Source organism: Schistocerca gregaria, chromosome 8 (genome assembly GCF_023897955.1).
Source record: "Schistocerca gregaria isolate iqSchGreg1 chromosome 8, iqSchGreg1.2, whole genome shotgun sequence".
Lineage (NCBI taxonomy): Eukaryota > Metazoa > Arthropoda > Insecta > Orthoptera > Acrididae > Schistocerca > Schistocerca gregaria.
The window spans coordinates 283,940,672-283,957,938 of NC_064927.1; positions in this window are offsets into that span (position 1 = coordinate 283,940,672).

Consider the following 17,267-nt stretch of genomic DNA (forward strand, 5'->3'; position numbering starts at 1 on the left):
GCACAGAAGCTGATATCGTTATAGGTACAGAAAGCTGTCTAAAGCCTGAAATAAGTTCTGCAGAAATTTTTTCGAAGTCTCAGACGGTGTTCAGGAAAGATAGATTAGGCAGAATTGGTGGTGGAGTGTTTGTGTCTGTCAGTAGTGGTTTATCTTGTAGTGAAGTCGAAGTAGATACTCCGTGCGAATTGGTATGGGTGGAAGTTATACTTAACAGCCGAATTAAGTTAATAATTGGCTCCTTCTACCGACCCCCAGACTCCGATGATACAGTTGCGGAACAGTTCAGAGAAAGTTTGAGTCTCGTAACAAATAAATACTCCATTCATACGGTTTAGTTAGTGGGGACTTCAACCTACCCTCGGTATGTTGGCAAAAATACTTGTTCAAAACCGGTTGTAGGCAGAAAACGTCTTCCGAGATTGTCCTAAATGCTTTCTCCGAAAATTTTTTCGAGCAGTTAGTCCACGAACCCACGCGAATTGTAAATGGTTGCGAAAACACACTTGACCTCTTAGCAACAAACAATCCAGAGCTGATAGAGAGCATCATGACTGATACAGGGATTAGTGATCACAAGGTCGTTGTAGCTAGGCTCAATACCATTTCTTCCAAATCCATCAGAAACAAACGCAAAAAAATTTTATTTAAGAAAGCGGATAAAGTGCCACTACAAGCCTTCCTAAAAGACAATTTCCATTCCTTCCGAACTGACTACGCCAATGTAGACGAGATGTGGCTCAAATTCAAAGATATAGTAGCAACAGCAATTGAGATATTCGTACCTCATAAATTGGTAAGAGATGGAACGGATCCCCCGTGGTACACAAAAAAGGTCCGAACGCTGTTGCAGAGGCAACGGAAAAAGCATGCGTAGTTCAGAAGAACGCGAAATCCCGAAGATGGGCTAAAATTTACAGACGCGCGAAATTTGGCACGTACTTCGATGCGAGATGCCTTTAATAGGTTCCACAACGAAACATTGTCTCGAAATTTGGTAGAAAATCCAAAGAAATTCTGGTCGTATGTAAAGTACACAAGCGGCATGACGCAGTCAATACCTTCGCTGCGCAGTGCCGATGGTAGTGTTATCGACGACTGTGCCGCTAAAGCGGAGTTATTGAACGCAGTTTTCCGAAATTCCTTCACCAGGGAAGACGAATGGAATATTCCAGAATTTGAAACACGAACATCTGCTAGCATGAGTTTCTTAGAAGTAGATACCTTAGGGGTCGCAAAGCAACTCAAATCGCTTGATACGGGCAAGTCTTCAGGTCCAGATTGCATACCGATTAGGTTCCTTTCAGATTACGCTGATACTATAGCTCCCTACTTAGCACTCATATACAACCGCTCGCTCACCGATAGATCTGTACCTGCAGATTGGAAAATTGCGCAGGTCGCACCAGTGTTCAAGAAGGGTAGTAGGAGTAATCCATTTAACTACAGACCTATATCATTGACGTCGATTTGCAGTAGGGTTTTGGAGCATATACTGTATTCAAACATTATGAATCACCTCGAAAGGAAAGATCTATTGACACGTAATCAGCATGGCTTCAGAAAACATCGCTCTTGTGCAACGCAGCTAGCTCTTTATTCGCACGAAGTAATGGCCGCAATCGACAGGGGATCTCAAGTTGATTCCGTATTTCTAGATTTCCGGAAAGCTTTTGACACCGTTCCTCACAAGCGACTTCTAATCAAGTTGCGGAGCTATGGGGTATCGTCTCAGTTGTGCGACTGGATTCGTGATTTCCTGTCAGGAAGGTCGCAGATCGTAGTAATAGACGGCAAATCATCGAGTAAAACTGAAGTGATATCAGGTGTTTCCCAGGGAAGCGTCCTGGGACCTCTACTGTTCCTGATCTATATAAATGACCTGGGTGACAATCTGAGCAGTTCTCTTAGACTGTTCGCAGATGATGCTGTAATTTAGCGTCTAGTAAGGTCATCCGAAGACCAGTATCAGTTGCAAAGCGATTTAGAAAAGATTGCTGTATGGTGTGTCAGGTGGCAGTTGACGCTAAATAACGAAAAGTGTGAGATGATCCACATGAGTTCCAAACGAAATCCGTTGGAATTCGATTACTCGATAAATAGTACAATTCTCAAGGCTGTCAATTCAACTAAGTACCTGGGTGTTAAAATTACGAACAACTTCAGTTGGAAGGACCACATAGATAATATTGTCGGGAAGGCGAGCCAAAGGTTGCGTTTCATTGGCAGGACGCTTAGAAGATGCAACAAGTCCACTAAAGAGACAGCTTACACTACACTCGTTCGTCCTCTGTTAGAATATTGCTGCGCGGTGTGGGATCCTTACCAGGTGGGATTGACGGAGGACATCGAAAGGGTGCAAAAAAGGGCAGATCGTTTTGTATTATCACGTTATAGGGGAGAGAGGACGGCAGATATGATACACGAGTTGAGATGGAAGTCATTACAGCATAGACGTTTTTCGTCGCGGCGAGACCTTTTTACGAAATTTCAGTCACCAACTTTCTCTTCCGAATGCGAAAATATTTTGTTGAGCCCAACCTACATAGGTAGGAATGATCATCAAAATAAAATATGAGAAATCAGAGCTCGAACAGAAAGGTTTAGGTGTTCGTTTTTCCCGCTCGCTGTTCGGGAGTGGAATAGTAGAGAGATAGTATGATTGTGGTTAGATGAACCCTCTGCCAAGCACTTAAATGTGAATTGCAGAGTAGTCATGTAGATGTAGATGAATGTATAAATTGTTATCCGTTGCACTCCGTACCGGACAAGTTCTCCTTTAGTTCAGAACAATTCGCCGCATGCCCCCAAAGGATCATATAAGCAATTTTAAAGGTATACGCGCAGTAAATCTCTTGTACTCTTGCACTCTTCTATCCGCTGGCTCGTCAATGAATCATCCAGCATTTTGGGTTAAAGTAAATCGTTGCACTCGTTGTTTTTAGCTTAGATTTAAGTGTATTGACGCTCCCATGGTGCGCAGTTATTTCTACAGACCGTTTTAAAACTAGGTTTAAATCGTCAGTATCGTATGCATCAGGTTATTTTTCCACAATTCCTTTTCCAGCCTATATTTTATAGGTAGAGTTTATTGTTAGCCTCTGTGATACTTGGAATGCTGTTGTTAAGTCTCTAGTCCAATTGGCATAAACTCCTCTCCCCATTTCTTAAATCAATCGGTGGGAAGTAATTTTCGAGTAATTTCTTTCAAAGGCAGAGTATATGATAATCCTTCTGAACCTCGACTGAAACCTCGAATGACTGGTGGAAGCTTAGTGCTTCTCCTACTATATACGCTTCTTCGTAAAGGTTAGGAGGAACATGATGCGCAGATTTTCGCATAAGTAGGTATTAAAGTCCCGCTAGAAACGAAAATTGTAGAACACACATCTTCTGTCGGTGAAGTATCGTTGTAACTCTTCTGGTTGCTGCAAGTCTCCAAATGAGTCGAAATATTAGACGTCATTTGTACTTTTCTTAATTTACACCACGCAGTAGGTTCCTGGTCCTCCTGCAAACCTCTAAATTCATAATCCCACACTCTCCAGATTTCCACGTAGTCTTTGGGAATGTATCCTGCATGAACACACCATGGACTCTTGTAAATCTGAATATTTTTCTGATAAACATGAGCAAATCTGTAGCTGTAAGCGGTTTCTGCGGTAGAGTAGCTAATTGGCCATTTTTTATTTACGAAGGGATCTAATCCTGTCTTGCACGGTTTCAGGTATAGTCCTTTTCCGATTGCTGCTGCTCCATCATGCGGTTATGTTTTCTTGCTTTATCTAGCTGCTTGTGCGAGTTATGTGCTGAGGCACCGCCAGCCAGTGATACACCTGCGAGCGTAGGAATGAGGAAGGGAGTAACTCCACTTGATGTTTTGGGGACAGGTAGAACCCTGGGTGCTTTAATGGGTCTTTTATGCTCTGGGCGCTTTTAGTTGCATACATCGCTGTCACGATATAGTTCCTTTCTTTAACACCTAGTCTTCTTCTTCATCGTTTTCTTCTTCTTCTTTAGTGAGCGACGTGCAGAATTCATAACTTGTTTGAAATTCATCATCTCTAAGCCCAACTTAATTTTACCAAGCGTTTTATCAACTACACATGCCGCAGTGCTCTGTCCTTTACAAATATTCTATCTCTTTCGTATTGCCTTCGCTTTATCAGCGGAAATTCGATCTGCAACGTGACGTGCTGGGAGATCTTTATGTTTTGCATACGCAGTGTCGTGTTCCAAACACGCCTTGTCAAGAAGGCTAATCCCCATATCACCATGAGCAGGTGTTTTTGCAACTTTGTGCGAGGTCCACAGCAGTTATACCATGGAATATGCAATTTAATGGAAGTTTGTCTAGAATACCGTCGCCTCCTATAAGCGTCACCTATCACACATGTTATGCTATTGTGCTGGCTGTACTCTGTGTACCCCGTTATATAGCAAATCATCAGCGTCAATCCAGCTTTTTTGTGTTGCTGGAAAACCAGGCCATTTAACTAGTGCCCCATTCCCTCGACGTCTGATGACTTACGAGGAACACATGTGGTTCTAAGCTATTCAGCATTTCCTCCATGAGAAAACATCCTGTAATTTTAGTGCCATTGGTATCCTTTAAGACATAATTCTGGAATTTGTTCTATGTGCTTTGAAAACTGTGAATGTATCACTCAACCAGTTTTGGAGGTTTGACTTCTTAACTGCTGTCTTGTGTTTTGAGATACGTACCAGATTACCCATATTAAATTTCTGTTCCCATGGATCGAGCACTTTTATACAATAGTACACAGTACCTATCAATCCATTATCACGAACATCGTTTGATCTCATTTTTATTGATCTACGTTTGGTTCGATCACTGTGCGGTTATTTCTGGGAGAATATATTTGTATGAACTGTCAAGATTAAAATGCAGCCGTATGTAACCTTTTATGGTTCTGTTCAGACATTCCGTGATACCCGCTTTCAGGCAGGTGGTGTATTCCGTACTGCTGTCTACGGTTTTGAAATTGCGGTTTTTATTTTTGGGAGTTGTCCTGCCATCGATTAGTCCTTTTCTACAACAAATGCTCGAACACATCCGCGAACACTTGTCCATACTGCTGTCTACGCTTTTGAAAATGCGGTTTTTATTTTTGGGAGTTGTCCGGTCATCGATTAGTCCTTCTCTACAACAAATGTTCGAACACATCCGTGACATTCCACACTGCATTTCTTTTAACAGATAATGTCCAGACAATTTTGGAGTATGTATCAATAACGAATAAAAATGTTTCAATACATTATTCTCATGTTAATGCTCCCTCATATCCATGAGCTTGACCTGCCATAAGGCAGCCAAACCTTTAATCATAACATGCCGACGAGGATAAGTTTTGTATGCTGGTATTTGTAGTTCCGTCTCCATACTCATTCGATTATACCTCGTTCCTTATCCTATGAAATTATTGAGACAACCTCGTTGGAATGAGACGTACTGCCCGAAGCAGCTTATGCCATGAGCAGTCGTAATTTATCTGTTATCTCATTGGGGTAAGTGCAGCGTTTATACTGAGGAGGCCGATTGCTGACTCTTTTAGGCCGGATGTGAATACCTTCAGTACTGATCATCTAATTACAAAGGTTTTTCGCACTGCGTTGATTTCCTGTATTTCTGTGTGCACTTGTCAATTGTAGCATTTCACTATACATCTCCAGATCTTTGGGTGAAAATTTTACTGTTATTGAGGCTTTTAGGAATGCGAAGTTCAGCAGACCTGATGTTCTTTGGATTTACATACCTCCTAACTGTACTGGTTTTTCATTTGCAGTTGTAAGCTGCATGCCCAGCATGCATGGTTTTTCGTCATTGACACCGAATGATTTGTCTATTTTAGCATTGCTGTGATGGCTAATGAAAATTGGAACAGATGCGTCGTCGCTGTGTAATTTCGCTGAGAGTTCATCCAGAGGTTCAGTAACTGGTTTAAACTTTCTTTCAGTGTCTGCTCTCTGTCCAAATGTCCTAACTTTTCTCGAACAGGCTTCTGTGCTGAGATGACCTTAAGTTTAGTACACGTTGTAAGTAGGCTGTTTAGGTTCTTAAATTGGTAACGCCACCGCCACGTAGCGCTCTGTATGAAAATCACTGGCTGTGCTGTGTGCATTCTGTGGCTGGTTTGCGTAGTTGTTGGTGATTGTAGTGTTGGGCACTTGGCTGTTAACAGCGCGTAGCGTTGCGCAGTTGGATGTGAGCCGCCAGCACTGGTGGATGTGGGGAAGTAAGATGGCGGATTTTTGAGAGCGGATGATCTGGACGTGTGTCCATCAGAAACAGTACATTTGTAAGAATGGATGTCATGAACTGTTATATATATTATGACTTTTGAACACTATTAAGGTAAACACATTGTTTGTTCTTTATCAAAATCTTTCATTTGCTAACTATACCTATCAGTGCTAGTGCCTTCAGTAGTTTGAATCTTTTATTTAGCTGGCACTGGTGGCGCTCGCTGTATTGTAGTAGTTCGAGTAACGAAGATTTTTGTGAGGTAAGTGAATTGTGAAAGGTATAGGTTAATGTTAGTCAGGGCCATTCTTTTGTAGGGATTATTGAAAGTCAGATTGAGTTGCGCTAAAAATATTGTTTGTCAGTTTAAACAAAGTGATGTATAATTTTTCTAAAGGGACGTTTCAACGTCTTGCTATATATTAATAAGCATGCTGCTTCACAGGCTGTAGCTTACATGCATTTAGCTCAACCGTTATAGTTAAGCCATGTACTTTATATTCAGTTCCATCAGCTACCGTAGTTCAGTTGTCTGTTTTCTATCTCAGAATGGTGCGGATGTATGGGTCCGGTTCCTTAACGTAGCCTCTAATTCGTTGATCGGTCATAGAATGTCCTGTGCGTAAGTCTCTAGGTCCTTACAATTACGTTAGAGAGGCTGAAATTTTCCATGTATGTACAGTCGCCTTCTCTGTCTGCCTTCCCGGGCTAAGTGTCTGATTGCTGTTGTTGTGGTCTTCAGTCCTCAGACTGGTTTGATGCAGCTCTCCATGCTGATCTATCCTGTGCAAGTTTCTTCATCTCCCAGTACTTACTGCAACCTACATCCTTCTGAATCTGCTTAGTGTATTCATCTCTTGGTCTCCCTCTACGATTTTTACCCTCCACGCTGCGCTCCAATGCTAAATTTGTGATCCCTTGATGCCTCAAAACAAGTCCTAACAACCGGTCCCTTCTTTTTGTCAAGTTGTGCCACAAACTCCTCCCCAATTCTATTCAATACCTCCTCATTAGTTATGTGATCTACCCATCTAATCTTCAGCATTCTTCTGTAGCACCACATTTCGAAAGCTTCTATTCTCTTCTTGTCCAAACTATTTATCGTCCATGTTTCACTTCCATACATGGCTACACTCCATACAAACACTTTCAGAAACAACTTCCTGACACTTAAATCTATACTCGATGTTAACAAATTTCTCTTCTTCAGAAACGCTTTCCTTGCCATTGCCAGTCTATATTTTATATCCTCTCTACTTCGACCATCATCAGTTATTTTGCTCCCCAAATAGCAAAACTCCTTTACTACTTTAAGTGTCTCATTTCCTAATCTAATTCCCTCAGTATCACCCGATTTAATTTGACTACATTCCATTATCCTCGTTTTGCTTTTGTTGATGTTGATCTTATATACTCCTCTCAAGACACTGTCCATTCCGTTCAACTGCTCTTCCAAGTCCTTTGCTGTCTCTGACTGAATTACAATGTCATCGGCGAACCTCAAAGTTTTTATTTCTTCTCCATGAGTTTTAATACCTATTCCAAATTTTTCTTTTGTTTCCTATACTGCCTGTTCAATATACAGATTGAATAACATCGGGGAGAGGCTACAACTCTGTCTCACTCCCTTCCCAACCACTGCTTCCCTTTCATGCACCTCGACTCTTATAATTGCCATCTGGTTTCTGTACAAATTGTAAATAGCCTCACGCTCCCTGTATTTTACCCCTGCCACCTTTAGAATTTGAAACAGAGTATTCCAGTCAACATTGTCAGAAGCTTTCTCCAAGTCTACAAATGCTAGAAACGTAGGTTTGCCTTTTCTTAATCTTTCTTCTAAGATAAGTCGTAAGGTTAGTATTGCCTCTCGTGTTCCAACAATTCTGCGGAATCCAAACTGATCTTCCCCAAGGTACGCTTTTACCAATTTTTCCATTCGTCTGTAAAGAATTCGCTTTAGTATTTTGCAGGTGTGACTTATTAAACTGATAGTTCGGTAATTTTCACATCTGTCAACACCTGCTTTCTTTGGGATTGGAATTATTACATTCTTCTTGAAGTCTGAGGGTATTTCGCCTGTCTAATACATCTTGCTCACCAGATGGTAGAGTCTTGTCCTGACTGGCTCTCCTAAGGCCGTCACTACTTCTAATGGAATTTTGTCTACTCTTGAGGCCTTGATTCGACTCAGATCTTTCAGTGCTTTGTCAAACTCTTCCCGCATTATCGTATCTCCCATTTCATCTTCATCTACATCCTCTTCCATTTCCAGTACATCGCCCTTGTATAAACCTTCTATATGCTCCTTCCACCTTTCCGCCTTCCCTTCTTTGATTAGAACTGGTTTTCCATCTGAGCTCTTGGTATTCATACAAGTGGCTCTCTTTTCTCCAAAGGTCTCTTTAATTTTCCTGTAGGCAGTATCTATCCTACCCCTAGTGAGATAAGCCTCTACATCCTTACATTTGTCCTCTAGCCATCTCTGCTTAGCCATTTTGAACTTCCTGTCGATCTCATTTTTGAGACTTTTGTATTCCTTTTTGCCTACTTCATTTATTGCATTTTTATATTTTCTACTTTCATCAATTAAATTCAATATTTCTTCTGTTACCCACGGATTTCTATTAGCCCTCGTCTTTTTACCTACTTTATCTTCTGCTGCCTTCACTACTTCATCCCTCAGAGCTACCCATTATTCTTCTACTGTATTTCTTTCCTCCATTCCTGTCAATTGTTCCCTTATGCTCTCTCTGAAACTCTCTACAACATCTGGTTTAGTCAGTTTATCCAGGTCCCATCTCCTTAAATTAGCACCTTTTTGTAGTTTCTTCAGTTTTAATCTACAGTTCATAACCAATAGATTGTGGTCAGAGTCCACATCTGCCCCTGGAAATGTCTTACAATTTAAAACCTAATTCCTAAATCTCTGTCTTACCATTATATAATGTATCTGATGCCCTTTAGTACCTCCAGGATTCTTCCATGTATACAACCTTCTTTTATGATTCTCGAACCAATTATTAGCTATGATTAAGTTATGCTCTGTGCAAAATTCTACCAGACGGCTTCCTCTTTCATTTCTTCCCCCCCCCCCCCCCCCAATCCATATTCACCTACTATGTTTCCTTCTCTCCCTTTTCCTACTGATGAATTTCAGCCGTTCACAGTTCCAGTACAGCAAGGCCATTTTGGTTATTGTTACAAGGCCAGATCAGTCAATCATCCAGACTGTTGCCCCTGCAACTACTGAAAAGGCTGCTGCCCCTCTTCAGGAACCACACGTTTGTCTGGCCTCTCAAAAGATACCCCTCCGTTGTGGTTGCACCTACGGTACGGCCATCTGTATCGCTGAGGCACGCAAGCCTCCCCACCAACGGCAAGGTCCAAGGTTGATGGGGGGGGGGGGGGGAAGTGTCTGATATATGTGCGGAATTCTCTATGGTGTGATGTATACTGACATGTCCATTAACATTTTCAAAGCTATATACATATAAACTCCAGGAAGTTCAGACTGTACCTGCCATCATTCAGTTTACTTGATTTATTAATAACAACAAATCCATGCTGTGTGTGATTCTAGCAATCTGCACAAATTTTTACAAAATTGCAAAGTTTTGAACATGGCTGCTGGGTTCAGTGACCGTTTATAAAGTAAAATTGAAACAAATGAGCCCTCAGTCACAATTTTTTAGTCTTATTAACCAGGTTTCAACAGTTTTAAGAGTGCCTTCATCAGAATTTAGAAATTTTAAGTGGTCTATAACATTATTACAAATTTGTGGGAAGAAAAAACTTTTTTATATAAAAAAGTGTAAGTAGTGACTAACGATACAAGACAGAGACAGCACTTATATGTCATGTATAACAAAATAACAGAACAGAAGGGCTTTAGGCACAAAATATTTAAAAAGGAATGTGTGAAGGTGAGCTTCTAAGGGCTGTTCATACCTGTACAGCCACAGTTTGCAACGAACTGAGGTGCTCACGTTAACAAGAGCAGAATGTGAACATGACATTCAAGCGAGAGCTCCATCTAGTAGCCGCAGGTACAATTTGGCTACTTAACATTCAAATGGAGACAGGCGAAAAATATAATGAATATTGTTTGGTACATAATGTAAAAGGCAATATTTTGTTTAACAGTGACAGATAAATTAATATTTTGTCTACACCAGATCTTAGACGTACAGTTTGAAGCATAAAAACGTCGTTATAGAATATACAGAAAGGGCTGAATAACACAGCCTGTAGAAAACGATTTAACATGAATTACAGCAAATAAACCTTATAATTAATTAAAAAATATGAGATGACTTAGATGAAAAAAAACCCATTTCGGTGAACTGCACGAGAAGACCCGAAATTAATTGTCAAGTAGAGGCTTTATACCACTGAAGAAATTTTTGTTACGCAACTGCAGCTGCTCATTGAGAATGAGGCTATCATTAAGAGGAAATATGTTTAAAAATCTCTAATTCTTGAAGAATGTATAGCCTATGCCCTTTCTTCTCAGTGTGCAAGATGTTGATATCGGAAATAGTTTTTTGCATGTGACCTGTAATCAGAAGATGGTCGGCAAAAGACAAATTCTGGGGGATAATTTCCACAGAGGGAGAAGAGATAATTCTCTCTCTTGTCCCTTCCCATGGCAACAAGCGAACAGACGCCCCAATTTTCTTATGCAACCGAGATGACCAGGGGAAGTTGTTCACTGGCCTATTTGCACTATCGGTGAACACAAAAACTTATGAATTTTTATTACACTTGGCTCCACACACAATGCCCAGTTTAGAAATCCACAGTGTAGACGTGTTCCTTTAGACTGTCACCCCAACCCAGGCTTCTACTGGGCCGTGGCAGGTAGTGCGGCACTGTTGTGCTGGAGTCCTGTCTTGAGGAGGGGCTTCCCTGTCTGTCCTGCATGGCTGTGGGCCTGTATGGCCAGATTTACTGAGGGATGGGCTCATTGTCAATTGCCTTCAACTCTCAACAATCCCTTCCTATGAGCTAAGAATCATAAATATACCTCAGGCTTTTGGCGCCCTATCAGTCTCCATCAATGTCTGCCGTTAACTTTCTAGAGTCTGACTCACGGTGTGTCAGGTTGTAATGAAATCTTTAACAAATTAGATGATGATCAGTTTGGCTTTAATAAAGATAAAGGTACCAATGGGGTAATTCTGAAATTGCAGTTGATAATGGAAGAAAGACTAAATGAAAATCAAGACACAGCCAAGTGATGTCAGCTGGAAAAAGGCGATCGATAATGTAAAATGGAGCAAGACGTTCGAAATTCTGAGAGAAATAGGGATAAGTAGTAGTTGTGCTAGCTTTATTCATCCGTAGATCTCTTTTTACAAGGATATAGGTCATGTCAAAGTATTTACAAATTTAGGTCAATTTAAATAAGATAATTCGAATACACATATATTTATAGACTTCTAGTTAGAGACAATCATTAGATTTACTCCTGGTATACAACACTTTTTTACAAATAACTTATTAAATAATGTAATGCCACAGTGTTTACTCACATGTCCTTATCAGTCTCTGCACACACTATACACACATTGTCTCATAACACTTCAGTCACTACACACACACACACACACACACACGCACACACACACACACACACACACACACACACACATTGGTGATCTCTGGGCCATTTTATGTACCCCATTTGCTGTCCTGAAAGACTGCATTATCATCCCTCCATAATGAGCTCAGAAAGAGGAAGAGGTGTTAGTATTGTGCCATGCAATTGTCTAGTTACTAGTCAGCATTTACGTAACTAATCTATGCACTTTGGTTATTCCTTATAGTGTGCTATCATAGGTATTGTACAAGTGGCGGTAGGGGATATTTTCAAAATACGATATCTCGTAAACGTTTCGCACTAGAAGCCTCCAGCAAACACTGAGGACATTCTAATTTACCCTACGTTTAGTCTGTTAATGTCAACAGGCATTCTTTGATTTAAAAAATGTATATTTGAACAAAAAATACTCTTTCCAAGGATTCTTACAATCCGTTAATGGGCTAACAGTACGAGTACCTGACTGTCAGTCCATTCTGTGAAAACCCTAGGCCAACATCAATTTCCATTTCCACAATGTTTAAAGGGCAAGTTTCATGTTTGTCAGCCTCTGTACATGTATGCTGGTGTAGTATGACATCTTACCTATATTGCATGTAACATATACTGATTCACAGGTATGAACCATATTTAACTTTATGTTTACTTTAAAACGTACTTTTGCAATTGCAAAGGATACTATATTCAAATTACATGATCGTCATTTGTCTTTTATGTTTTCCATCGTGGTTTTGAAAGATAGGCGACGTCGGCCGAAACCAATCATAAAAATGTTGTCCCTCTGTCAGACTGAAAGTAAAATAATGTCAAACAGTCAATAACGATTCTCTATAAATGAAGTGTTTCTTCAAAGAAGTAACTATTTTGTTCTGCGGATTTTTCCTAAAAAACTGTTCGTCCCGGCTTTGGACTAACAAAGTAGAATTACTGTAATTTTTCTTGTTTCGAAAGAGCCTACAAGCATTGTCGGTATTTCAGTTTCAGTATTAAGAAGGTACAAGTTATTACATTTTGTAGATTTCTTATTTACGTATATTGTCCAACACTAGGCTTACGGAGTTACTCAAATTCTTGGAGGTAAGAGCGGCTTTCAAACAAGCTGAACGTCACCAGCCGCTTTACATTTTTAAAACTATTATTCCAGCCTTGAATCAAGTTTCATCACCTGATTCAGCGCTTTATGTACTTCTAAGTATTATCTGGTGCTCGATATTGATGCTAGTTCGAAGTGAGCACCTTACGGTCTTTGCTCGTAATCATTCCTTAATTTCCATCTTGAACCTTGCCAAATCACAGTCCACATTGTTCAAATGGCTCTGAGCACTGTGGGACTTAACATCTGAGGTCATCAGTCCCCTAGAGCTTAGAACTACTTAAACCTAACTAACCTAAGGACATCATACACATCCATGCCCGAGGCAGGACTCGAACCTACGACCGTAGCGGTCACAATATTCCTGACTGAAGCGCGTAGAACGGCTCGGTCACAACGGCCTGCCAAATCACAGTTCTTGTACTTCTGTTTCCTCTATGATATGTGAGGAAAGTGATCACATGGCTTAACGTGGTTGACTGGTGACATTTCCGTATCGAACGTATACGCACACAAACACACAAGGCGCACAAGTTGAGCACTATCCAAAGTTTCTCGTACTATGGGTGGACGCTAGCGATTACAATCAGATCACACATAAATGCAATCACTTTCATATTAAATCAGTTCATTCATATATAACACAAACACGCAAACACACACACATACACACAAACACACACAAATACACACAAACACACACACACACACACACACACACACACACACACACACAAATGTGTACAGCAAAATAATTTGTACTTCATAATAGAACAAGATTCAATGTTGCCACTGACAAGCGAAATATGAGTCAGAAACGAGGACAGAAGCGAGAGATTCGTTAGGTATGCCTTATTCTGTTTGGTTGTCAGTTCATTAACAGAGCGGTGGAGAATTACTTGGGATCTGATATTCTTTGGGGATGTGCAAACATCCGTATAAAAGAACAATTTCCTGAACGCAAAATTTAGTCGACCATTTCATAAATACTGTTGTAATTAAGAGATCTGAAAATTAGTTAGGCCAATTAACAACCTTGGCATGTATTCTTTAAACGTAGAATAGAAAGTGTTACTTACGATGGAAAGTAATATAACCATTTATAGATTTTTTTCATAGACATAGTAGGTATCCATCGCAAAATGCCACAAAAATATTAAATTCCTTGATTAACAAGGCATCCATAAGAGCAAGCAGTACCCTGCACAGCGTTATAGAAAAAAGAAAGGTGCTACTGGATCATTTATAATGGGGCCAACGAGTGTGTGCTTAAGTCGAATATTGGACTATGAAACAGTGTAAGAAGTCTGTAGCATCTGAAGGAGAAAGGACCTGTGTGCTGAGTTCTTCATGAAAGTAAGAATAATGAAAATAATTTAAGCCATTCAGATATACAGTGTTTCGTCACTGTTGCAGAAAGTAGCAGAATCCCTTAGAGTACTTGTGTAATTTCATGTGCCGACAGTTGTAAATGAGGTTTGTGCGAACCTGTTTGAAAGGAGAAATACACAGCAAAAACCAGTCGCTTCTGTCGCGCATCATTACAGATTACACATGCAGTAGAGCTCGTCTGAGGTGAACGGCTGTCGTCTTGAAAATTTCACACATTTCTTCCATTAATTACTGCGGCAATCTTTTCCTTATTTAGAGTGTGTACTCGTCTACTTAATGCGAAAAACGGTGAGCACTTTTTTGTATGTCGTAGATCAATTTTGTAATAGTTATCAGTGCTTCTGCGTGCTTTGTAACTCTTGTTTTTTTTTATCGTTTCAGCAATCTGTCGGCAAAACCAGATACTTGAAAGGAAGCAGAGAATTATTTGATCGTCTCACGTTCTCGTACCTAATGCACAGCTAAGAGCCAAATTATTATGGCTCAGTATACTTGGTCGTAAATGGGATTTTACAGGTACCTGCAACTATTCAGCTTCGGTGTAATTAATGTTTTCGGACAGAACTAAGGCCACGTAACATACATTCTACTGAATAGCACAACCACTCAGCAGAGAAACAAATCAACTCGCTGGTTTAGAAGGTTGCTTGTGTTTGAGAAGATTATATTACTTCATCTACAGCCTGATGAACTGCACTGTCTCTGCTACTCTTACCAGGCACTATAATGGAAAAAGAAACTAACCTAGCGAGTATAATTTTTTTTTATAAAATGTAAGTATGACATTGGTGCGTTTTATTATGTTTATTGGTGTGGTATTTGATTGAAATTAAAAATATTTCCCGTAATTAACTCTGTATTCAGAAGAAATATTTGTGAATGCTCTTGTCGAATATGATACTGAATTTATTGTTTCCTTTGCAAAGCGCAGGTAGTGCGAGGTACAGCCTAGTCATCAACATTTGCTACTCTAAAAGAGCGTCTGGAACATTTTTAGATCCTGGAGCGCTATTCAGCATTCCGCGATTGTTTCAAATAGCGATGGAAGTTATAATGTAAATTTGATAAAATATCACCAATACGTAGAAATGAATAGAAAAAAAAATTCTCCCTACACATAAGTACATTAACGTTGGCATTTCTATCATCCTTATTGTGTATAAAACCTTTATGAGTGAATTGTGCCGCAAAAGGTATTAGTTTTATTTTAAAAATAAAGGTAATGTTAAATCGCTTAAAATATAGAGTTTGTGATGTTAGTCGAATATCTCTCTGCGCAATCTAAAGTGATATGTATTCAAGGCGTTTGTTTTATCATGAGACAACTAAATACCTCAACATGAGGCATCGTACGAAAAGAATGATCTAGGTGAAAAGCTCATATTAGTAAAGGGGACATCTGTGCAACAACTAGTTTCCTTCAATTAAAACTTCCGGGCTGATAGGCCGTGGTCGAAGTATAAAACTCTCTCCTGACGTTTCGTCTCCGACTGCGGGAGACATCCTGGGAGCTAAAGCGGCGAAGACAATACCGGCCGTGAAAGCTTACATTGTATGATCACTAGTTTCCTCCTAGCCACTCTCCCAGCATGGGTGCGGCCAACTATGTGCACTGAAGAGCCCTAATATCGTGCAGGCCTGCGCGAGCACGCAGAAGTGTTGTGGTGTGGAATCGACTAGTCTGAAGTAGTGCTGTAGGGAATCGACACCATGCATCCTGCAGGCGATGAGAACCTCTTCCAAAAAGCACGTTGCAAGGCTTCCCAGATATACTCAACAATTTTCATGTCTGTGGAGTTTAGTGACCAGCGGAAGTGTTTAAGCTCAAAAGAGTGTTCCTGGAGCCACTCTGTAGAAATTCTGAACATGTGGGCTACCGCATTGTCCTGCTGCAATTAGTCAGGTACGTCGGAATGCACAACGGACATGAATGTATGCCGGTGATCTGACAGGATGCTTTCGTACGTGTCATCAGTCAGAGTCTTATCTAGACGTATCAGAGGTCACATATCATTCCAACCACACAGGCCCCATACCATTACACAGCTTCCACCAGATTGGAAAGTCCCCTGCTGACATGCACGATCCATACCAGTAAACGTCCATCCGCTAGACCAATTTGTAGCGAGACTCGCCCAATCAGGCAACTTGTTTCCAGTTATCATCAGTCTAATGTCGGTGTTGACGGGCTCAGGCAACGCGTAAAGCTTTGTGTCGTACAGTCGTCAAGGGTACACGAGTGGGTCTTCGGCTACGAAATCCCATATCGACAATGTTTCGTTGGATGGTTTGCGCGCTAACAATTGTTGATGGCCCAGCATTGAAGTCTACAGGAATTTGCGAAGGGATTGCACTCCTGTCAGTTTCATCGATTTTCTTCAGTCTTCGTTGGTCACGTTGTTTCAGGATCTATTTCCGGCCGCAGCGATGTCGGAGAGTTGATGTTTTACCGGATTCCTGATATTCACGGTACTCTCTGAAATGGTAGTACGGAAAAATCTCCACTTTTTCGCTACCTCGAAGACGCTGTGTTCCATCACTTGTCCGACTACTGTGACATCACGTTCACATTCACTTAAATCTTGATAACCTGTCATTGTAGCATCAGTAACCGCTCTGACAATTGCGCCAGACTTTTGTTGTGTCATACAGGCATTGTCGACCGCAGTGCCGTATTCAACTTGTTTACATATCTCTGTATTTGAATACGCATGTCTATACCACTTTCTTTGGCACTTCAGTGTATTTTCAGATACGTCCCACCCCTCACGCCAACTTTTATTGCATTTCATTCTTCACCAAAAAATAGGTACAGGTCGTTCAAACCAATGTCACCCATTCATGGTAGATGGTGCTGTAATCGACATATACCAAGTGTGCCAGTTTTCGCAGTTAAGGACCGACGAATTTGGTAC